Raw genomic sequence first — 25,091 nt, forward strand, 5'->3', positions numbered from 1 at the left:
CATTCTCTGGCTCATTTTGTCTATACCTGTGTCTAGCTTGTTCTCGCTGTCTCTGTAAAACTTTCCTACGATAACACTAAAACTCTCCCTCTCCCTTCCTCCTTTCTCCCCCCCCCTTCCCACCACCCCTCTGTCAAGCATCCTCTTTCCTGTACAGCTCTTACGAGAGTTAGGCTTATTGTATCTGTGACTCATTCCCTCAAATATTTCTCTGATTCATCACTTTGTCTGTCCCTCAATTAGATGTCACTTTCAAACATGGCTGCTTCCTTTCACAAACTAACCTTACCTTGCGTTAGGGATTAAGGTGTGTACTAAGGGTGTGTCTGCATTTCAGCCAGATCATACTGTAATTCAAGGTATGTCTGTATTCTGGCTAGATCACACAGACCTAGAAGGTCTTTAGATCTGATCCTTTGGTAGAACAGCCATGTTACTGAATTAAATTTACTCTACAAAAGCTGCTCACAGTGGCAGGGCTAGGGGAAGCACAGATAACCTATAGCTGGGCTCTCAGGAGGATTTTAAATTTCATTCTATAGGGCTTGGTGAAAGGAGAAATTAGAAGGGAGTGAGTGGTAGGATAACACTTTGTACTTGACAAAATACTTTGTTCTAGAGGACAAAGATGTAGGCTAAAGGATCATTTATAAGGCTAGTGCCCTCATGCAGGCAGAAAAGGACAAAGTAAATGTATTTAATGTTTTCTTGTGATTGTAGTTGAGAACTTTAGCCTTGCTTTCACAGAGAATATTGTCATCGAGCATGGAGAAGGCACCAGAAGCTCCAAATGTGACCTATTCTTCATACTTCCCTTATCAGAGATATGGCGACAGCCTCCCAGCCAATCCTGTGATATTTTGGTAAAATTTATAATTACAGATGCAACATCTTCACATGCTCTTTCTGGCATGCGATTAATAGAAGCCAGATGTATGGTGAGCTGAGTGCTCTCTGAGGTGGTCTCAAGAATATAAAAACTTGTTGATTTAGAGCCCACACCTGGGGCTCTTGCTGGTGTCTGCTGCCTTAGCTCCAGCTTTTGTATCAGCTGCTTAAAAGAAGGCTCCACTTTCAATGTCCTCTTAGTAAACAGAAGATCCCGGAGTTAAGACAGTAGCCTACCTTGCTTATTTCCCATGCCAGGCATAGCAAAATGTCCTTATGGGTGTCATTTTATGTATTTCTGAAGAACACAAGAAAATCAAACAAACAAATGAACAAACAAAACCAAATGGAGCATTTGGAAGCTGGTGAGTGAATGTGTCACCCTGGACTGCCCTCCTGATGTCAGCTCCTACCTTCAGATAGACTGTATTATAAGGAGTTTAAAAGAGGTACCATGGATGGCTTTATTAACTTGGACCGATCATCATGGATTGGATAAAAAATGTTGGAACTAGATTATTGATGAAAATAATCTAAAACTATAGCTGTACAGAGCTTTATATGGTGCAACCTGAAATGTCTGCACTTCTTTGTTTCAGTTTCTGGCTCTTCTGCTTATGTGCTGGAAGGAATTTTATAATTAGTGATAAATGCACATGTAGAACATTTTTAAAGATTAAAAATCCAATAATAACTGGGGACATTAGCAATAAATGTCCCAACTTTAGGTATTACTTTTCTTCAGAGTTTAGTTATGTCACCCAAATAATCATTTCCAGATTTTAATATGAAATCTTTAATTCCAGTAGTAACTTCATTATTAAAAAATAAGTTTAGATGGCACTTCGTTTTCAACATCTTGGGTCTTTGCTTAAACACAGGAATTCCTATTTGTAGTTTTTGTAAACCATTCAGTGTTCAAGGTATAGTGATTTACATACCTAATAATACAGATAATATGAACTGTTCTTCCCTGGGCATGATGAACATTCACTCTCTTATTTTAAACATTAACACAAGATGTTTAGCAGTGGAAATAACAGAGAGAAGAAAGAGCTTAGTGGTTTCAGTCAGGAAAGAAAACACACCAATGTACAAAAGAGAAATAAATTGATTAAAAGGCAACATAGTCTTAATTCTACAGACTTAGTGCTGATGGTCACATAATGTTATTTTATCTATCAAGGTGATGGTGTCGGGAAATAATATCTTTGATGGGTAATTAGATCACAGGAACTGAACTGAGCTGAGCTGTCATGATTAAGATTAGTGATTTTTTTTATGAGATTCTGAGAAAGCAAGGAGCCTCCCACTGCTAATAGCACACAGCAAAAGGACTAAGAACAGACCCTTATCAAACCCTGAATCTGGCACTGTTTTTAAGTTGGATTTCCCAGAACTGCCAGAACCGTGAGCTATACATTGTCTAATCATACTATATATAATTCATGTTATTTTGCTTTAGCTGCCTATCTTAGTTAAGGTTACTGTTATTATGATGAAATAACATGGCCAAAGGAAACTGGGGAGGAGAAGGTTTATTTGGCTTACACTTTGATATCATAGTTCATCAGCAAAGGAAATCAGGACAGGAATTCAAAATGGGCAGGAACCTGGAGGAAGGAGCTGATGCAGAGGCCATGGAGGGTGCTGCTTACAGACTTGCTCTTCATAGACTCCTCAGCCTGCTTTCTTATAGAAGTCAGGACCACCAGGCCATGGGGAGCACCAACCACAAATGTGAGTCACTAATTAAGAAAATGCCTTACAGATCTGCCTACAACCTGATCTTACGGAGGAGGCATTTTCTTAATCGAGGTTCCTTCCTCTAGATGATGTTAGTTGGTGCTAAGTTAACATAAATCTAGCCAGAACACTGACCAAATAAACTAAATAAGGAAATTGGTAAAAAGAGATGATACTACTGCAACGAAGGCCTAGAATATGAAATCAGGTTGCAACTGAGTAATTCCTTGAGGCTGTATGAGTTTGCAAGGGAAACAAATAAACAGCAAATAAATGAACTAATCTGCTGTGAGAAACCTGTAGGATGTTTTGGGTGAGGATGTAGAAAGGGAAGAGAACTATTGAGACAATCACAGTCTTAACCCGAATGCCCATAGAAATATGGATAAAGATTATTTCGGTGAGGGCTTAGGTGGAAACTCAGAAGACAGTAAAGGGGTATGAAGGAAAGGCAACCATGTTATTCGATGACAGCAACAGTGATGACCTGTCTTTGTGTCCTAGCTTCAGGGACATTAAACATTTGGCAGAGGGTAAAAGATGAGGCCTGGCTTCTGCTACTTCCCAGAGTAAAATGGGAGAAGAGAAAAATGAGATAAGGAGAGATGGATTACTAATCCAAAGAAAGGAAGGATTTAACAATTCTTTTTTTTTTTTTTTTTTGGTTCTTTTTTTCGGAGCTGGGGACCGAACCCAGGGCCTTGCGCTTCCTAGGTAAGCGCTCTACCACTGAGCTAAATCCCCAGCCCCAGGATTTAACAATTCTAAATTGTAGAAAATCTCCCTGGGAGAGATTAAGGTGTGGGCTAAATGGCAGTTCGTTAAGATAGCATCTTAATTGATCCTGTTGGTTCAGAATTAAAAAGCAAAAGTTCACCAGGTATGGTATCCAGGTATGGTATTCAGTCCTGGCACTTGGGAGGTAAAGGAAAGAGAATGTCTGTGGGTTTGAGGATAGACTACTCTACTAAGGGAGTTCCATGGTTTCAGGACACAAGAGAATCTGTAACAAATAAACAAACCAAAACTAAACCAAAGCAAAATGAAACAAACCTCCCAAAACACAGAAACCCGAAACAACAAAACAACAACCACAACCACCACAACACAACCCAAGGTTTCTTTTAGTGCTGCCCACTGCTTTTCATAATGGAGCTGTGGGTCTGAGGACAGTCCTCAGTATCAACTCTTTCTAGTGTCATGGCCTGATAAAAATTGAATCTAATAATACCTAATAATAGCTTCTTATTCCAGAAATATGAAGGATGGTGCGAATGAATTTGTTTTATTATTTTTTTTTAATCTTTGGAAAAAACAAATGATTTAAGGGCAAGGAAATGTCTACTTCCTTTTTTATATTTCAAGAAAATAAGAATAAATTAATTTCATTTGAAGAAACCCAGATGTCCTCAAAATAGGTTCTGTCTGCCAAAAAGAGCCATTAGAAATTCTGGGATGAGTCAAAATCCCAAGGTTCTTTCCTGAATTGGCCAGCACAGTTCCCCAATATTGCTCTGGGTTAGGGCATACCGATCCAGTGTCTCTCAGTAAACTGTTCCTACAATCTTCTCAGTTCTCAGTGGGCTCCACGGTTACATCATTTCTTTACACTTCCTCCATTTGGTCATTTTTCACTCCTCAGTGATACTTGAGCATAGACACACATTAATCTATGAAGGGAATATTTGTGTGATGGTTGATTGATTTAAATACTAATTGCTAATATATGTGTACAGCAGTTTCCCTCACTGTGTGGTGTATTTAAGTTAACTACTCTCATGTTCAGAATATCAAATATTTACCATACTTTATTTAATTATCTTTTATAGATTATCAATAGAGCACTTTAAAAAGTGAGTATAAAGTGTATTCTGAGCGGTGTTCCATAACTGAATGGATGTGTATAATTTTCTCTGGGCTAAAATTTCCCATAGACCCTTCCCTGAGCAGTCATTTAATGATAGTGATCTTTGGATGGTGCTGTTAGGATTAGATAATAAGGGTATGACTCATAAACATGTCATTTAGATCTGGGAACAAGTAACTAAAACCCATCTTTCTAGCCAAAAACCTCTCATTTTTATGGGTTTTCCATCCCCACATGAATGGCATACACCTCCAGGTTTTAAACTGGCAGGTTTTCTTAGAAAAATGACCTATTCTATGATAAACAGTACCTAAATCCCACAAGTGAAAGAAGTAGCCCGTTATTACTCTTCTTGTTCAGCACATGAAAAGCAGAAGTATGTGAGAACCAGACACAACCTGTAATTTGGTAGCCAAACAACAGATCTCGGCTGTAACAGGAAAAATAAAAATATAGCTCTACTTTGGGATCTGTGGACTGGATACCCAGCAGGAGGGAGACGTTGCTGGCTTTTCTCACTTCCAGGCAATATTCTTCTGTGTCACAAGATTCCTACTGGAGCAGATACACATGTGGGGAACTCTTCTGGCATCCTGTTTAGGATTGGGTAGGAATACAAGGCGTTCCCGCTATTGTATATTAAGTCCTTCCTACACCACACACACAGGCACACACACACACACACACACACACACACACACACACACACAAAGAGAGAGAGAGACAGAGAGAGAGAGACACAGAGAGACAGAGACAGACAGAGACAGACAGGGAGAAAGACAGAGAAGAAGTTTCTGAATGGTTTTATAAATTTGAGAATTTAAGTATTTGTTTCCCTTCAAATAAGGAACCTACTAGTGAGTACACTATTAGAATCCTCACAGTTACTCAGGTCTATGATTGATATCCAGTCTGCCTGGAACAGAAAACCACTTTAGCCTTGAATAGAGTACAAGGAGATTAACAACATGCTTTGTCCATCAATACTGATATAAGACGGTCTTTTCTGAAAGATAAAAAATCATATTTAGATAACACTCCACACACACATATGCAGAGGTGTGCACTCAAACTCATATACACATAAACACACATACACTCACACACACACAGATACACACATACACACACACACACACACACACACATCACAAATATGCCTCAGCTGGGGAGAGACTTTATTTGAAGTTACACTTTCTAGATAACAGCCTACCACAAAGGAAAGTCAAACAAGAACTTAAGACAAGAACCTGGAGGCTGGGACTGAAGCAGAAGCCTTGAAGGAGTGCTACTTACTAACTTGCTCCGAATAGTTGGCTCAGCTTGCTTTCTTACACAATTCACAACCACTTTCCCCAGTTTGTCTGCACCCTCCTGCATCAGTCATTAATAGAGAAAATGCCCTACAGACTTGTTTACAGGCAGTCTGGTGGAGGTACTTTCTCTATTAAGTTTTCCCTTCTGAGATAACTCCAGCTTGTATGAAGTTGACAGGCCCAAAACAAAAAACAACCAAGACAATATACATAGTTATATTGCTTTAATTGGAAATTCTCATATTTGCTTTAGTTTCTGACACAGTTATGGATATATACTATCACTTTTAATTGTCACCGAATGTCTAATTTTAGTCCTTATAAGTCACCAAAACATAAATCATTTTTTTTATGAAAATAGTGAAAACTTGAAGCACCTGTGGGATGTTTGATCTACTGCTAAGAATCTTTCACCTACTTTGTGATCTAGAGTCTAACCAGGATTTTTCCTCCTGGATCAGAATATGTCACCCTTCTCTGTTGTCTTGTGTCTAAGGTATTTATATTCCTAGTGTTACTTATTCGTTATTCTGCTACTATTCATTTCCCTTGACTTTTTAAAGTCCAATGGGGTATGTATATCAACAGACCCTAGTCATCCTAAAACTGTGCAGAGCTATTTCTATATCCATGGAATTGTTTGGCATCCTGATAAAATGTTATTCCGTGATAGGATAGTTGCTTTACTTGCTAGATGGAAACCCTGAACAATGGTCAGTAAGTATATATTATAGGAAACAAAACACATGTAATTCCAGCTAACCTTTATATTTAAAGTACTTAGAACAAGAGGAGACTGAAGCTTAAGTTTGCTCACCTTTTCCCTGGTGGTCATGTTGTTCAGCAAACCTCTATACTTCTGAAAGGCTGATGTGTCATGTTGGATCTCCCGGGCTAGGAAAGGAATCACAGTGAAGGACCTTTGTTGTTTTAGAAGACAAGGAAGGGGGCAGAGATGAGGCAGTGCTTTGATTTAAAGAGTTCCACAGGGTATTTGGAAAAGAATGGTATTGTGAGGTCTTATAGATCTTCCTCAGGTTAGAAAATCCAATGTGTTTCCATCAGTCTTCTGTTGGTTTGTGTTCTTGAACCCTTATCATTGATGAAGTTATGTGAGCTTTCTAGAGTCGGATACTAACCTTCAGTAATATGATGATTAGAGTAGCATCAAAAATTATCTGTGCCCTGCAGAGAAAGCCTCTCATGATACTGACTGAGGAATAGCAATGTGGGGTACACACTGATGACACCGTTGGCAGATTTCCCTCCTTCAGCTCTTCTGGAATGGCTCAAGGGGCAATCATAGCTCCTTTCCAGAAGTGTGGGAAAACTAAGCAGAACTTTGAAAAATAAGACCAGTTTAGAAGAAATGCTCGAATGCTAAGTCATTTGCATGACCCAATGCCTAGCACACCCATGCTGGCCTGCTTTCCCTTATTTGTCTATCTGCCCAGCTTTTAACTAACTTTCATTTTAGGTGAGAAAGATGAGTTGAAGAAAAATACTTGAAAGTTATTTCCTGGCATCTCACCCAGGAATGAGTGATGAATAGAGGCTGGAAACAACTTTAAAAGCCATTTTCTTTGCTCATAAGGGGTCATGAGGTTGTTCTGTGCAACTCTCTGGGCACTAGAATGAATGAAAGTGGCACAAAACACACCCAAGGTCTATCATTGATTTAACATGATTGATGGCTGGTCTTGTCTGACTGTGCTATATTGTCAAACCATCCATCATTCCAAACAAACTCTCCACCCCATAGCCTAATATACAGTTACATACAGCCACAGAGTTTAGGGTTTTTCTTTCCTTTCCATGAGAGCTGTTGATGACTAGGTCCATGGGGAGAAAGAACATGCTTCTTTTTTACAAAAGTACAAAATAGTTGTCTGTTAGGAACAGAGTACTCAGCTGACACATGCTAACTCCTTGTTAAATTTGTGGAGGAGTGTGTTCATTTCCACCAAGCAACCCATGTTTTCCGGATTTTTCACAATTTTCTCAGATGGTACCATCCCTAAGCTTTCTCATAAACTCTAATATTTTCCCTTCTTAGGTAATCAGCTATTCCTGACTCCAAGTCCAACCCCAGTTTAAAACAGCAGAGTGGTTTTTGAAGAATGTTTAAAAAGCCAGTTATTAAAAGTATTTCTCATCCAAAGCATGGAAGATAAAATGTAAAGGAGGAAATAAAAACTGTATGGGATACCTTTTGACTTTAAAGTTCTCACATTCTAAAGACACCCTTCACTTTTTCTTTCCTGATGTTTCCTATATGTTGATAATATAAAAGTAGGCTCTGTTTGACTCCCTCCTTGTAGTCTTCGATCCAGAGTGCTTTAGCAAAGTAGTCACAGTATCATCTTGTGGAAAACTAGCACTGTGTCAGTATATCTTTTGCCTCACTCTATTGGGTTAAATGGTGAGATAGTTATCTTTGACAGTTAAGTTAATGGGATCTGGGATTAGCATGGAAAGAGAACTCTAGTCATATGTGTGAGGGACTATGTCAATTCTGTTGAATTGGGAAGACCTACTCTAAATGAGTACAGCACTATTCTATCTGATTGAGTGCCAGATTGAAAAAACAAAAAAAATGGGGGAGCCAGCTTAGCCTAGTATTTCTGTTTCATTCTTGACTACAGATGTAATGTGACTGGTTGCGTTTCGTCCTGCCATTATACCTTGTCCTGCAATGGTAGAGTGTACCCTATAGTTCTTACCCTACAATCGGACACCAAAGCAAAGCCTTCTTGCTTAAAGATGATCTTGTCAGATGTTTTGTCACAGCAAGAAAAAGACGACTAATACAAGTGAGATGCTGAGGGCTGGCTATGTCTGCCACTGCACCAATCAAGGCTCTCAGGCACAACTACTATTCTTCAGGATCCTCACCTAGGATGCTTATCTCCTACTCCTTTTTTTGGACTTCAAGGTTGAGATCAAAATCTGGCTTGTTCTCATACTCTATAAGAGTTCTGATGAAAACAATCTCAGGCCCAGTTTTTCTCCAGTGTCCCAGATTCTAGGACTCAATCTTTTCCTCAGCTAAGCATTCAGGGGGATCAGGTCTGTTTTTTTCCTTGCCTTGTGTGGTATCTCTGTATACTTCTTTCTCTATACCTGTCCTTCTGGAGCCTCAAAAGGGATTATTTACTGCTTTTATATCATTGCTTAAGGTCCCAACTCATCTCTTTCTGACACTACATTTCAATATCCTCTTAAGAAGCTCTACTGGGCCCAGCACCTGGTATTAGGCCTTCACCAGGAACATATGTTGCTGGCCTCACTGACCATTCTCTTTTTTCATAGTTATTTCCCTTTGTCATGCCCTCTGTCAGTGGCAGATCTGAATTCTTTCCAAGATATATACAAGATGGTTTCAGAAGCTACATGTGAGTTGGTTGAAGTAGCTCTCCTAGGTTTCATGGTTAACCATTCAAAAATTTTTGGCTCCCTGAAGTCAGAAGACATCTGTTGGATGTCACTACTGGGAAATGCTATTGATCCAGTGAATAGTAACCAGTGACACTGATATACATTGTAGAAGTCAAAGACTTTGCCCATATGGCAAAGAATTAAGTAGTCCTAATACAATTAGCACTGAAGTTGAGAAATGATGCTTTAAGCTGTACACACCACAGCTCAGGAGCCCATGTTAAACCATCAAACCTTGGCTATAGTCTGGTGCCTCTATCTTCTCTCTCCAATCCTCATTTCACCTGCCTAACTCACCATTAGTGTGTAGATACACTGGATGATTAAAAACAAAATGCCAGGTCCTACCAACAAATTCTATAATTATGCATCATTACATGAAAGGTACTGATGAAGTCTCGATAAATAAGGCACAGTCTCCATGCTCCACAACTTTCAGGTTTGCAGGAAAATCGAAATGTGTTCACATATGAGTACTGAGCACCCATATTGGTATACTTTGACAAGCATCTGTCCAAGTAATTAATTTCATGGAATATGGCTACTCCTGGCTTCTTCCCATCCTTCTAACTCTCAAGAATATCTTCAATTTTGGAGAGCACTCCACACAGAAAAGTCTGAGTCAAACAGAATTAACAGCCAGAAATAACATATAAAATATGCCAAGCCAGTAATTTCATATGGAAGCCAAACCCTTGGTACTGCCAAAATTCTTATCTGTTGGTACCCTTCACTTCACCTAATAATTTATATGTTCTAATGAGTGGGAAAATGAAACAAGTCGATTACTTTCTCAGCTCAATGTACTTTTACCTTCCGTTATCATGTTCTTCTCTTTTACTCTGGGTTTTTCTTTGACTGGTCTATGTAGCTAACACTAGCTTAGTTCGTAGCTTTTCCTACAAACCATTTTTCTAGAAATCCTCTTAATCTCACTTCTCTCTGATATTTTTCCCATGTTAAGAAGGCTGTAAATCATAAGCTGGCATGATCTGAACCACTGGGCACACAGATGAAAGGATTTCATATCCATCTGAGATTGAAAACATTCATGGTAGAGGTGACACTGGGTAGAGGGCACTGGAGGAGGGTGTGGTGACAAGCAGAGGCAGCTATAGCAGGAAGTACAAGGCATACTTGCAATGAAAAGTCATATGTTTTGGTTGGAGTGGGATGGGTGTGAGAAGGAGCAGTGAGTAGAGTCTAGAAAAGCAGGTTTAATCAAGATTATCACAAGCTTTTGGTTCTCAGGCGAAGAGTTTAGGGTTTATTTTATAGGCAATAAGGATCCATTTAGTTGAATGTGTTATAATCAAAATGGCACTGTAACAAAATTGCCTTGGCAGCAGCTTGAAGGATGAGAAGCTGCATGGATTTCACACTGAAAACAAATCTATTTTGTAGGGGGACCATGTATAAGCAGGGTGAACTAAATAGGTCATCAAGTCTTTTACCAATTTCCTCATCTATAAAATGGGAACACTGCTCCATGCTATGCAGGTTTTGACATGGATTGTAACGAAGGAGTTTAGGGACTAGTGTTGAGAATGGCACACTTGATACATGTTAAAACCTCGGAAGCAAAGATCAGAGTTCTGCTTAACTCTATGAGTAGAAGCTCTACTGCTAGACAAAACAGAAGGGGTGTGAAGGGAAATCTATAAGAAGATTCTCTATAACTTGCAAGACCATCAAAGAAAATTACAGAAAATGTATGATGTGAAGGATGGTGATGCCATTTCAGGAAGAGTACGTAGGTCTGTTATTTGGTACATCACATAGAACGTGGCCCCATAGCTGACTGACTGATTGTTTCTGGAAATATCAATGACAATAGTAGCTACAGAGTAGATGATATTTAACCCACACGTAAACTATATTGAATGTGTATATATATTATACACATTTATGTATACACATATACATAAAAATATCCTCTATTTTTAAAACTTAAGAAACTGACCCAATTAAAAAATATTTTCATGTTTAAATTCTGAATTATACTAAGCCAGACTTGGTCCATAATTAGTAGCTTAATCTTTGTGCTATACTAAAAGTGATTACAAGCCTAGAATAAATTCTTGATGGCTTAACTTTTCTGAAAGATTGGCTGGTTCTGACTGGTTTACTGTGGAAACCTATTCGGAACGTGACATATCAGTGACTTTTTAACGCAGCAGATAACACATTTTTATCATTGAGCTAAGTATTTAAAACATTGTGGGTCTTTATTTTTATTTTAAGAGACAATACCATTGGAACTGAAAGAATTTTTCAGACATTAATGATAACTTTAATGATACCATGGGACTTGGGGAAAGCCTAGGTGTTGGCATCTCTGCTAGTCATTATGAACAAATCTGTATTACATACAATTGAGATGCTTTTTATGTCAGCTCATACAGTTAATTTCAGACATGGAGTCTTTGCAGCTTACAGGAACCCTAATGCCAAAAGCAATTTGAAAAGTTAAACTTCATATCCAGTGTTTTTCCTTAGACTTTTGTATAATATGTTCCACCAGATGATTCTATAAACAGTACCTGGTATAACATACTTCCCCAGTTGAAAGAATTACTACCCTTTCTTCCTTGTTCTTATATTTTGAGGAATGTTCAACTGTCCTGTCCCTCACAAATGCACTATTTCAATCTCCCAAGGAGCTCGGCTTTGCAAATAAGATGTAATATCTCTATGTTAGAAACATAGAAATGTAGCTCAGATCAACACAGAGCAAGCTGTGTTAGAAATTTAAAGATTTCTCCAAAATATATTTTAGCCCAGGATTGCTTCATTGATTAGTTCTATCTCAAAAAATGGAAATAATTCTTCTTGTGCTTTCACCAAACATAGATGAGGAAAAGGTATTTCCCAGTTCAGAGCTATTATTCCGATAGCTAACAACAGAATAAGTATAGAAAGTTACAGAATAAATTTCTTACATAAATACTAAATCCTTAGCAAAATGCTAACAAATTGTATCTGAGATATTAAAAGAATTTCACATCATAACCAACTAGAATTGATTAGAAGTTAGTTGGCTTACCATCTGAAATCAACAGAATGTCAATAAAGGACAAAGTGATATGATTATCTCAGTAGATACAGAAACAGCATTTGACAAAATCCAACACCTTGCCGTAGCAAAAAGCAGTCAATAAACTAGGAAATAAAGTGAATTTGATCAACCTGATAAAGGATAGCTACAAAACCCTCACTCACATGTATACAATATTAGGTCAATTGTATATAATATAGTCAATTATAGGAAATATTTTACTAGTAAGGTCAATTAAGCAGGAAAGGGGGAGTAAGGAGTTCCTGACTGGGAAATAAATAAGCATATATATTTGCATATTTATGATCTAATATACAGAAAAATATCTATGCACAATGTAGAGTGTAGAAATAAGCCTTTGTATTTACAATTGATTTACAATAAGGTTGTCAGTGCAGTTTAATGGTAAACGAATAGTGCTTTGAACCAGTGGTCCCAAAACTTGGAATCTATCATAAAGAATACACATAAAAATTAACTCAAAATGATCCAGAGACCTAAATGGAATACCTAGTGTCACAAAAGTCCCAGAACATAGAGGTGGTAAGTCTTCATCACCTTGAGTTGAAAAAGCTTTTCAAAAGTAACACTAACAGCCTGGATAGCAAAGGGTTAAGAGACTGAGCTTCAGACAAGTGACCATCTTATAAGTTTCAAAGGATGAAGTAAGAAAAGTATAAGTCAGTCAAGAGGATAGATGAAGCACGTAGATCATGTATTTGATGAGGGACTTATGTTTATAATACATAAGGAGATTATGCAGTCCCATAATAGAAGTACACTATCCTCTACAAATTAACAAAAGCCGTGGCTACCCCCTCCACACAATATACATAATGTGCACACAAGTACACGGGGCTGGATCATCAATACCTGTCAAGAAAATGAAAATTATACATAATATATTGTTTAATAGTCGCTAGGAATATGACAATCGAAATGCGAATCATAACTATGGACAAGGAAGTAACAGAAGGAAACTAGTCCTGGGTTCTTTTACTCAGCGTCTATGATACAGCCTGTGTGTCCCTCCTGGGACGTGTGCAGAGTAAAAGTGAGCAGAGTAAAAGAGGACAGAGACAAAAGGCCTCATATTATATGCTTATGAAATAGGTCCCTCTGTAAAGAATAGCTAACTCAAGGGTATGCATGTTAGGGGTTCACAACAATTTCTATAACCTCTTTTGGTTTTGTTTGCAAAACTCTATAAACATACTTCGAATTTTTGAAAGTCACTTCAGATAATTACAAGGGAGGTTGAGTTGCTATATTAAAAAATATTTGAGACCACAGAACTGCCACCAGCTCTGGGAAGAAAATGAAGTGAGAGAGACGGAGGAAAAAAAAACTTGAATCAGAATCTTAAGAGAAATAGTAAATACTGAATCTGCCTCTTTTGTCCTAACAAAAACTTGAATCAGAATCTTAAGAGAAATAGTAAATACTGAATCTGCCTCTTTTGTCCTAACATTGTTCTTCGGGATTCCCAATGGACTCATTTTGAAATTGATGGAATCAAATGGAATAAACTGTTTTCCAGAGTTTGGAAACTGAATATTTTTGTCACTGCAGTGGAAATATTAGCATTTTTTCTTTTCTGCTTCATTACAGTTTCCCACTCCTTCCCCCATTCTGGCCTCAAAGTCAACCACCTGGTCATTCTCTGGGAAGGATAACTGATGGAAGAGTTACTTGTACACAGAGGTAGGAACTTCCTATCTAATCTTGTTCTAAAATGTAAAGGGTCTTTGTAAGGTTATGATCTGGGAGAATCTCAAAAGAATTGTGCAGGCTCCAGAGACAGACTCAGCCAAGTCCCATATTACCCAGGAATGGAATTTGGGGCAAGAGGGACAATTTAGTAAGAGTGATCACCTAAGCTCCAGTAATAAAACTATGGCCAGGACAGTAAGTTAACTATAAAGTAAGAACATTAAAAAGTTATTTCCTGAACTACAATAGACTGGCATTTTATGGAGAGTGGGGGATTTAGTGATGACTTCAGAAGAAGTGAGGGACAGATTACCTTTGTTGGTACTGAAAGGAATGTGTTATTTCTAAGGAATCATAATTAGAAAAATGAAGTAAATTGCGGGGTCTCTGAGCAGGCAAGGGGAGGACAAAACAAAACCAGTAGTTAATCTTAAAATATATGAAACTAGAGGAAATTAAAGTAGGGTGAATATGAGGGACTCCAGTTTATTTTGGAATGGAGACTTACTTAATAATGAGGCCATTGCCCAGGCTGCAAAGAAATATTTGAGGAGAGAAGAAGAAACATTTATAAAGAACAAGTTTATTGAGCTCCTTAAATATACTCATGGAGTAAATTTCAGAAGTTGTGATTATTAGGACTGCTCACTGTATAGTTCTTGTCATTTTTATCTTGCCAAATCCTGCCCATTTAAGTGCTCAGAGCTCGATTGCTGCAGGAGAACTGAAGAAACCACATAACCTCACTGTCTTGAAAGACACCCTTAATGAAACAGAATCCTTTGCCTGCCTTTCAGATGTTACTTTCATCTCAAAGGACTACATGGATGTATGGAGTGTGGGTGGGTGGGCGGGGGAGCTCTTAAGTTGCAACTGGCCGTGGTGTTATTCTTAGCTGCTAGAGGATATGTTTACCCCAGAGCTTCTTCTTAGCTGTCTAGCAACTACAGATAATGTGTGTTATAGGGTCAGAATGTCCTAATAAAATCATGATCAAAATTATAATTCTTGCAAACATTCAAAACATGCCTGGGGGTGACTCTGTTAGCAAAATGCTTACTGTACAAACATGAGTTCCAACACCCATGTAAAAAAGCTAGAAGCTTCCAGGGTGGGAGCAAGTGCCTGCCATCCCAGTATTGGTGAGGCAGAGACATGAGGGTCCCTGGGGCTTGCTGACCAGTGATCTCCAAGGTCAGTGAGAGACTGTGTCTCTTCAAATAAGGCAGAGAGCAACTAACAAAGATTGAACTCTACATGCATGTGCACTTATGCCCACACATCCTTGCCTATGTCTATACACGTAGTGCAAAAAGACATGAGTATATATTACCACACACCCATGATACCTAAAACAGCTGCTTCTTCTTCTGAGAGAAGTAAAAACAGAGGACTTTTAGGTTTTAGTGTTAGAGAAAATAGTAAGAGATTAGAGAAATGGAAAGGGCGAGGCAGTACTCCTGGACCTGCACTGGAAATTGATAATTAAAAGTTTAACCCACAGCAGCGACATGCACATGTTTGCAGCAAACATTTGCTTTCTAACACCAGACTTGAGAAGATGACTTCCACGCTCAAGATCAGTATACACCAAGGTCAAGCAGCTACAAGGGGCAAAATATAAGGGCTTCCTCTATATTGGATTTTCAGGGGAGACTAGCTCACCATTGTCTGGCCTGCCTGGCCTGCCTGGCCTGCCTGGCCTGCCTGAAGAAGGCTTGCATTTCCTTGCAGGGTTGTGGTAACCTAACTCAATAGCAGGTCCTGATTGGTCATGGGAGTAAGTGGGTTAAATGCTATCCATTTCTGATGATGTCAAAGCAAATTAGAGAACAGGGCAAGTTATTACACCAGAGAATGGGAGGCAATGGGGAATAATAAAAATCACGCTACTCTAATTTCCCTTGAACAACTAAATATATACAGGTCGTTATTTCTTGTAATCTACAGGCCTCCCGGCACAAGTCCCCATCCTGTGTGAAAGCCTCTGAGGTAAAAAAGAAAACAAAACAAGCAAAAACGAAAAAAAAAAACAACCCCCCCCAAAAAAGCCAACAAAATGCAGTATGGGGAGAAAGGAAAGGGGCTATCATATCATGCTACTTAAAGAATAGATTAAGGACAGGTTACAGACGCACAATTTCTTCTTAAGTTAAGGAGAAGCTAGACGAATGAGGAGGGAGACTCACCTTGTTTGGAAATTGTAGCGTTTGCTGGACGTCAATCCTGTTCCAGGATTGCTGCTTGTTCCCGTACCTCCCTGAGGTGGCTGAAGTTCAGTTTAACTTTGCCAAGGCTGGACCATAAGAGCAATTATGGTTCTTCCTAAATGAGGCTTAGGTAATACTTAATGTTGTTATTGCTCTGGAGCTGGTCTGAACCCTTAATTTCAAGTCTGTGCTAAAATGGGTATGTTTTCCTGCACACCATGGCTGGCTGGCTCTTCCTTCCTTCCTCCTTCCTTCCTTCCTTCTTTCCTTCCTTCCTTCTTTCCTTCCTTCCTCCTTCCTTCCTTCCTTCCTTCCTTCCTTTCTTTCTTTCCTTCCTTCCTTCCTTCCTTCTTCCTTCCTTCCTTCCTTCTTCCTTCCTTTCTTCCTTCCTTCCTTTCTTTCTTTCTTTCTTTCTTTCTTTCCTTCCTTCCTTCCTTCTTCCTTCCTTCTTCCTTTCTTTCTTTCTTTCCTTCCTTCCTTCTTCCTTTCTTTCTTTCTTTCCTTCCTTCCTTCCTTCTTCCTTCCTTTCTTTCTTTCTTTTCTCCTTCCTTCCTTCCTTCCTTCCTTCCTTCCTTCTTCCTTCCTTCCTTCCTTTCTTTCTTTCTTTCTTTCCTTCCTTCCTTCCTTTCTTTCTTTCTTTCTTTCCTTCCTTCCTTCCCTCCTTCCTTCCTTCTTCCTTTCTTTCTTTCCTTCCTTCCTTCCTTCCTTCCTTTTTTCTTTCTTTCTTTCTTTCTTTCTTTCTTTCTTTCTTTCTTTCCTTCCTTCCTTCCTTCTTCCTTCCTTCCTTCCTTCTTCCTTCCTTTCTTTCTTTCTTTCTTTCTTTCTTTCTTTCTTTCTTTCCTTCCTTCCTTCCTTCTCCCTTCCTCCTTCCTTCCTTCCTTCTTCCTTCCTTTCTTTCTTTCTTTCTTTCTTTCTTTCCTTCCTTCCTTCTTTCTTTCTTTCTTTTCTCCTTCCTTCCTTCCTTCCTTTCTAAACAGGGGAACTCTCTTTTCTTGTGTCAGTTTTGTACATCACTCTGATAAAGTGTACTGAGCAATCCAAAACAAACAAACAAAAACAAACAAAAGCCCACTAAAAACAAAAATCACTGTCTAGAGACTGACTGGCAAAGATGGTGCCGTAACATTTTTTGACTGGATTAATCTCTCATGTTCAAATCATAAAGTGAGTTTTTAAAAATAGATTGCTGTGGGGGCATCTAATGGAGCTTGTGAGGGGGTGACTGGTGCCTCGTGAGGTTTAGATCACTACCTAGGCTGAAGTGTAAAACATCCAGCAACCTTCTTCACATTTTCATAGACTTAAGCAAGAGACTTTCTGCAAACCGTTTCTGCCTATGTTATCTGTGTCTGAAGACATGTCGGACGACATTCATCATTGTTAAAAGGGGCTTGGGATTTCTTCCCATAATCCTAAGTTTATGTAGTACTAAATAACAGGGTCCTGGTGCTGTTGTTTAGTGCATGGAATGATGTCTTGTCCACAAACTCCTCACTCTGGCTCCCCGGGACCTAGGCTGGGGGAGGAGCTGAGGGCTAAGAACTTTCAGAGATTTATGCAGAAGCTACCAAACCTCACCTGGTCATGGCAACGCTGGAAATTCACAGTAATGACTAAGATTGAAATGCAATGTGGAAACAAGAGGCCCAGGTATGTAGAAGTACGTAGAAGGCAGGAGGAAAGGAAGCTGTTTGAAAGTGAATGTAAAGTCAGGGAATAAAATCTCACCCTGATATTTCCTTTGCTAGTTTTTTAAAAGACTGTATCTGGATATCTTTTTTTTTTAATGTATAGGGACACCCAAGTCCAATGTAGCCTCTGTCACCGCCTACCTATAGAAAAAGTCTTAATATAGCTGCGGGGTAGCATGAATACCATGACAGTGAGTGAGAGAAACAGCGCAATGTATACAGTTGGTACTAAGTATGGCTCATGAGCAGAGATGAGCGCACTGTTAGAGAGCAAGGCAAGAAAAATCAATTTTTATCAATTACACAAGTTGGCTTCAGCCTCCCCCGATGCTACCAAAACCTACTTTACCTCCAAAAGTTGCTGTTTTCTTCTTTTAAAAAAATTGATGTTTGTAAATCAGAGCAACTGAAACATTTAGGAATTACTTTTCCTAACTCATTGAATGTGTTTAATTTTATGACTAAATAACTTAGCAAACACCATCATTTAGTTCTAATTTATTTAATATCAATGTCTCTAAAAACCTTTTCCCAGGATTTTCTCCTACCATGTTGGGTAACAGTCAAAATATTGGTAAAGTTCTGTGAAAACATTTTCCCTTTTCTGAAACCCTCGGTCTTCTCAAATCAGAAAACTTGACACCTTCCCTTCAGAAAAGCAATTGTCAAAACTTTTTATTAGACTAGGGAGCCAGAAAATAAAGTTAAGCACGGGCTAATACTTTTTTTTAAAAGAAAACAGTTTAATAGAACTGAATTCCCTCATCATTGCCAGAAAGTGTCTCTGAGAAAATAAACATACCCCCTCCAAAAGAAAAAAAGTGAGAACAGGGCTTTTTTTTTTTTTTTTTTCGTTTAATTTTCTGTTTCTTAAAAAAAAAAAAATCCACCCCACATAGGTCACTTGGATTTCATTTTGTCTGCATCCTGGAGTGCACGTAGGGAGGCTCGAGAAAAAAAAAAAAAAGGCTTGGGATCTGGAAAGAGGAATGCACTAGGGCATGGGAACTGTGGTGTAGTGGTGGACACCAGAGCAGATTTTAGCTTTTCTTAAAACAAGCAAACACCCTTGGTCCTCGGACAAGCCAGTACACTTCTGCGGCTGCCAGCTACCTAGCATTCTCCGTCTTTGGGGGAGCAGACATGGGGTGCCCCAAGCTTGGACAGCTTGTCCCTAGTCCGACCTGCGCAGCAGCACAGCTGCTCGGACCCCGCCCCTTCCTGCATGCTGTTGTGATTCGTCTCAGTAATTCCACAGTTCAGAGATGGCAGGACTTCTGCATAGTCAAGAGGAATTCAAAGCAGGGCTTTTGCCTAACACTGAAATCAGGGGTGTCTGGGTTTAATTGCTTTAGCTAGTGACTGTTCATTAATTTTCCCAATCATAGGAGACTTGCTTACCGCAAAGATTGGCAATGGGCTAAAGTGGTTATTAAGGCAAGGCATTTCAAAAGAAAGGCATCCGAACTCTGACAAAATCACATGTCTGAAATTTCAATCAAGTGCCCTGGGTTCCAGTGGCAGCTTCACTTCATGAAATAAGACAGCTTGTCGGCTCACTGGAATCCCAGCTCTCTCAGGGGAAGCAGGCTCAGTCCCCAGAATCTGGCTCCAAATAAGCTGGTTCCCAGTGCCAGAAAAATAACCCACTGGTTCAGAACCCGGAGTAATTGGCTGATGTATAACTTAAGTTTCAGGTCCTCACTCACTACTGTGTGAGGCCTTACTACCTCAAGGCTTCAAGAAAAAAGGCAATAAAGTGTACTTAGAGAAACCAGTACGTTAGCCATTTTTTGCTACTTTAGCAAAAAAAATGTTAATATGTCAAAGTTTTCTTAGAAATGTCTTGGAAATTTTGCTTATTTTTTTCCCCTTCAGAGGGCATAATATGTATTTTAATTCCCCCTTTCATTATTGGCTTGGCCCTTTTCCTAGCTCTCCCTAGCTGCCTCTGGCCCTACCCTGGCTATTTTGTGGTCCTTGGCTCATTCCTGGTCATTCAGTCTTGACTGTGGCATATAAATATACCAAGCTAGATGCTATAGTTTCCTAAAGTCCTCCTGACAAAACCCACCTTCTATGGAGTCTTCACTTCTCCTATCTCTTTTCTGCTCCATGAATCCCAGGAAGGCCCAACAGCCATCTCTACTCACAATGAAAATGCCTAAATCTTGGTGCTTCGCAGCTAAACTGATTTTAGCACACGTTTTCAAGTGATGTGTAATCATTGCACATAGTGATTGAATAGAATGACGTGTTACTATTATAGGAAATGTGTGCTGAGCCTGCTAGCCGTTTTCAACCATGAAGACACAGTTCACCCTTCATGAGTTAACCTTCAGCTGTTGATAGAGTGTCCTAGGAATGAAGCAATGGCCATGAAAATCCCATTCCACCTGAAGAGTTCTATTTATCTCTGAACCAGCTGTATGCTTGCAAACAGAAGATTATTTGGATTTTCTTACAGGGCACCTATAAGCACCATGGTTTTTAACAGTTCTACAACAGAATCATAAATGCATTTTTGAGCTACATAAACTGAGCTCAACATTTCAATTTTAGCTAATTTTCCTGGTAAATTTTGGATAAGACACTTATTGATCACTATTTCCTCATCTATGGATACACAAATCTTATTCATGTGCTTCTATTCTATTCCATGGTAGGATTTTTTTTAGTTGTTTTTAATTTTAAGTGTGTGTGTGTATGTGTGTGTGTGTGTGTGTGTGTGTGTGAGTATGTGTGCGTGATTGGGTGTTCATCAATTCATGGTCCTCTGAGGTCAGAGGAGGGAGTGGGAACTCTTGTAATTGATTGCAGATGGTTGTGAACTGACTGACTCGGGTGCTGGGAACTAAGCTCTGTTCCCATGGAAGAGCAGCAGGAACTCTTAGCTGCTAAGCCAGATATCTCTCTGGTCCTTTTGGAAGCCTTTTAAGAATATGGACACAAGCTGGGTAGGGTGGTATGTCACAGCCTGATCTAAGGCAACCAGAGCCGTGTAGTAAAATACCCAATACACAGTTCTTAAGTACGTAGGTGGATGGATAGATGGATGAGTTAAAAAGAACAAAATGTGTTGATGGATATATAGGTATACAGAGAGAAGGTTTTAAGAGCATGTGTGACATTCTTTTATCTGTTTGGTTTCTATTCCATTCCAAACTTTCACATGCTCCATGCCTGGTTTTAACTCTGTTTCTCATCAAAATTCTTCTCTTTGGTGCTTCCAAGCGTCTTAAAGTCCTAATTTGAACAGTAAGTGAAGAAGCTTTTTGTGCTGTGACTTTTAGATAGCTTGTATATTTTATCAGAGTATTTTTTCCCTTCTTCTCATTGCTCCATTCCAAGGAAATGACTAATATGGGAATTTTAGTGAGGATGTTAAGCAAAGTATTTTCTGTAGGAGGCTTGTGAACATTTTTTTTTAAAAACATATCCCATAAACATCTGTCTTCTCTACCTGGGGCTAAAGCTGACCCTGAACAGTACTTTGTTTCAATAAATGAACAGCTAAGTAAACTCATTTTGGATGAAAAGATAGGAAGTAATGTCTAAAAACTACAATGTCCCCAGGAAGTTCCCTGTAGCTTACTATGTGTTCCCCTTTAGGGACAAATTTAACACATGCGGTTCAGTCCTTTCCTCCTCTCTCAGGGGAAGTGAAGTCAGAGCATCCACATGAAACACTCAAGTCTCACACTTTCCAGGTGTCCACAAGCCAAATCTTGCAACGCTGTTGGCGAATTCACGGAGTTGCAAAATAATGGAGAAATTTTCAAGTGAATGATTCTCTGGCCGTCTCAAGACTATCTTTCACTCTAGCCTTTTCTTTCAAGCATGGTATTTCGCCACTGGTGGATGGTCAAAGTGCAAATCAAGGGGGCCTCTCAGACGACTGAAGCGACAGGTGTACTGCATAAACTTTCTAAAAGTCTGAGCTCAGAGCATAGCGTCCAAAACATAATTCAACAAACTCTCAGGCGCTTAATATGTATACGTCTGTTAGGTTTTTATTTGTTCATTTGGGGGTTTTTGCTATCATGTGCTGTGTTGTTTTTTTTGTTTGTTTTTGTATTGTTGTTGTTGAGGATCTCACTATATAGCCATGAAAGTCATTCAGAGACCAAACTGTCCTCCCTGAACTCACAATATTCTGCCTCCTTCCTTGCTGGGTTTAAAGAACTGCAAAACCATGCCGGTATAGAATGATTCTTGTCTAGGTTAGGAATGATTCACAAAAATGGATAAGCGGTGGGGTTGAGGTTATCATCAAACAAAAGAGTGAGACATGCAGAGAGGCGATGTCACCATCTCACTGTAAACAAGCCATTCTCAGTGTAGACGGTCCTAGAGAAGTTCGTGAGCAAAGATTAGAAGGCAGAAGGAACCTGCAGTTAGACAGTGTGAAAGAGTCCACGAGTATAGTGACAAGAAGCCATAGGGAGAGTGGGTAATAGAAACACCATAAATTACAGAAGGAGCATGAGAACCACGTGACAGCAAGAACATAGACAGTTCCTCTTCATTTTGGGCAGGTATGGCCATAGGTTGTCATAGCCAAAATATCCCAGGAGAGGTACTTTTGCCTTTCATTTCTTTAAAGAGGAGACTGGAGCTCCAACTGGTAAAGTAACATGGCTCAGGCCTACATGACATAAATGGATCAGGATTTGAATGCACAGTATCTGGTACCATCTAAACATATTCTGCATTTTTTTTTCTGATTCTCTAGGGCCAGACAGAAACTCCAGAGGCTGTGCTATGGTGTAACAATGAGGCTCCTGTCACAAGATTTATGGATGCCTTAGTTGTGTTGCAAACTTTGTTAAAAATTTTGCATGGGGTTGTAGGTAGTTCTCTGATTTTTCTCTCCTAATCTGTGAAATAATAGTCTGGGCCCTTAGTGGTGTCTAAAACAAACTGTTGACTCCAATATTCTCTAGTTCAATTGAGTTAAATGGAAGTGATTATAACCAGAGAGGGGCCAGCTCTGGAGGCAGACAAAGCATATATGCTTGAGCAAGTAAGGGTTACTGATATCGTTGGAGGGTTGTATAAATTTTACATCATATTAAGTGGATTCAGAAATATACAGGAATATTAACAAAGATGAACTATTTCAGGAAAGAGATTTCAAAACATTTTGGAAAGCATGTGAAGGGACAAAAGAAGCGAAGTTGGTTGGACAAAGGTTGAATCAGTTTCTCCCCCTTTGGGGAAACAGCTGTGAACTGTTGTTCCAGTCCTAGTAATGGAACTGTGTTCTGACTTCAGAATTATAGGGTCACGTGGAGAACTTTCACTTCACTCCATGGCTTCCAGTAAGCATGTAGTATTCCTGGTTAGGTAATTTTCTATTCCTTCTAACTAGCTAGCAGTAAGTACCTTAAATATTAACAGGCCATCTTCTTGCTCAATTCAGAGAGTGCTGAAACTAAACACAAGCCATAGCATGTCCTGCTTACACATCAGACTTTAAAACCCTAGCATCCTCTAGAAATGCCTAAGATGTATTTTCTCTAACCAGATCTCTCCTGATGCCTTGTGAAGGGAGATCCGTATGAAGAGATTACAAGATTTTTGGTTCATTTGTACTCAGTAATATGTTATTCACAGACTTTTCTGGAGACAATTGACCAGATTTTATCAATATGGAATGAGTGTGAATAAAGAAAGAATAATAATTTTGCTGCCATACTGAAGCTGGCTCATATTAATTAGCGGAAATGCAAGCCCAGAATACAGAGACCCCAGTTCTACTCCAGATCGTTCTTATGTGCTTACTTGATGCTCTGCCTTGTATTTTAGATAGTTCTGGGCTTCCCCTGATGGAAAGATTAAACGTAAGAGAGGCACTGGAATGGAAGACAGTGTAGTAACTGAAAAGCATGGGTGTTAATGTAAGTTCCTTGAGTCGTTGCATCAGTCAGAAGTTATTTTTTGAATACAAGATGTTGAAAGGTTTTTGTCCAAAAATAAGATAGCTCTCTAAACATAATTTATAAATGACAGAGTTTCTCTCTCTCTCTCTCTCTCTCTCTCTCTCTCTCTCTCTCTCTCTCTCTCTCTCTCTCTCTCTCTCTGTGTGTGTCTGTCTATCTATGTACCTATCTATGTAATCATTATATTTATATCTCTACCTGTTCCTGTTTTGTCGTATAGGAGTAGCAAAGATAATTTAAATATTTTTGTATTTATTTTATAATTCTTTAAATTTTATTATTGCTCACCCTTAGTGATTAGAGATACAACATTTCTAAATTGTCACAAGGAAAACAAATACTCAAAATTTAATCTTCCCTCTCCACCTCTAGATCTTACATCTTTTACATGGTTGGAGAGAATGTCTAGCATGCTTCACTGCATAGCTGTTCCTAATGTGATTCCCAGCATCCTCTATCAGGCCCACCCAGAGTTTGATAAAGCCTACACTTAGACCTGTTAATTGAGAACTTTAGGTAAGGTGTAGCAATAGGTCAGTATGAACATTCCAGGTAGCCGTGACTCACACTCTGGGTGGGGTGTAAAGCACTCTTTAACAGTAAGTTTATTCAAATTCGTAAGCACTGACTATCACACATAAGCCACTATCAACAGCTTCTAGGGGGAGGAAATAATTGTTTCATGTTTCTTGCTCCTGACTTCCCACAGTGTTCAAGCAAGAACTAGGAAAGGAGAAGGTATTGTAAGTCACATAACACTTAAGCTTAAAGTCTATCTCAACAAGATTAAACATAGAAAGAAGTTATATCTGAAATATTTCATACGTCAAGATAGAACATAAATCAAGCGCAAATACAAAGAGAAAACAAAAGTACCTCATTGTAAGTTCCTAGATACTGGTATCACTTTTGGTGAAGATTCCATGAGGTAGGACGAGAAGCTCTTCTCGCATGTTGTTCATACATGTGTGTATATATATACATATATATATATATATATATATATATACATATATATATCTTAGTTGTAGAGATTAGTCACTGTTTTCAAGCCTTGCAATGATGTAAATCAAAAGATGAATTAATAAGAACAATATTGTACAAATACGCAATGGAATGTTATTTATCGATACAGAGAAATATAATCATGATGTTTGCATGCAAATGGTTGGAACTCGAAAAATGTATATTGGTTAAAGCACAGAAAGACAAACATATT

The sequence above is a fragment of the Rattus norvegicus genome, chromosome 3, assembly GCF_021556685.1.
Source record: "Rattus norvegicus strain SHRSP/BbbUtx chromosome 3, alternate assembly SHRSP_T2T, whole genome shotgun sequence".
NCBI lineage: Eukaryota > Metazoa > Chordata > Mammalia > Rodentia > Muridae > Rattus > Rattus norvegicus.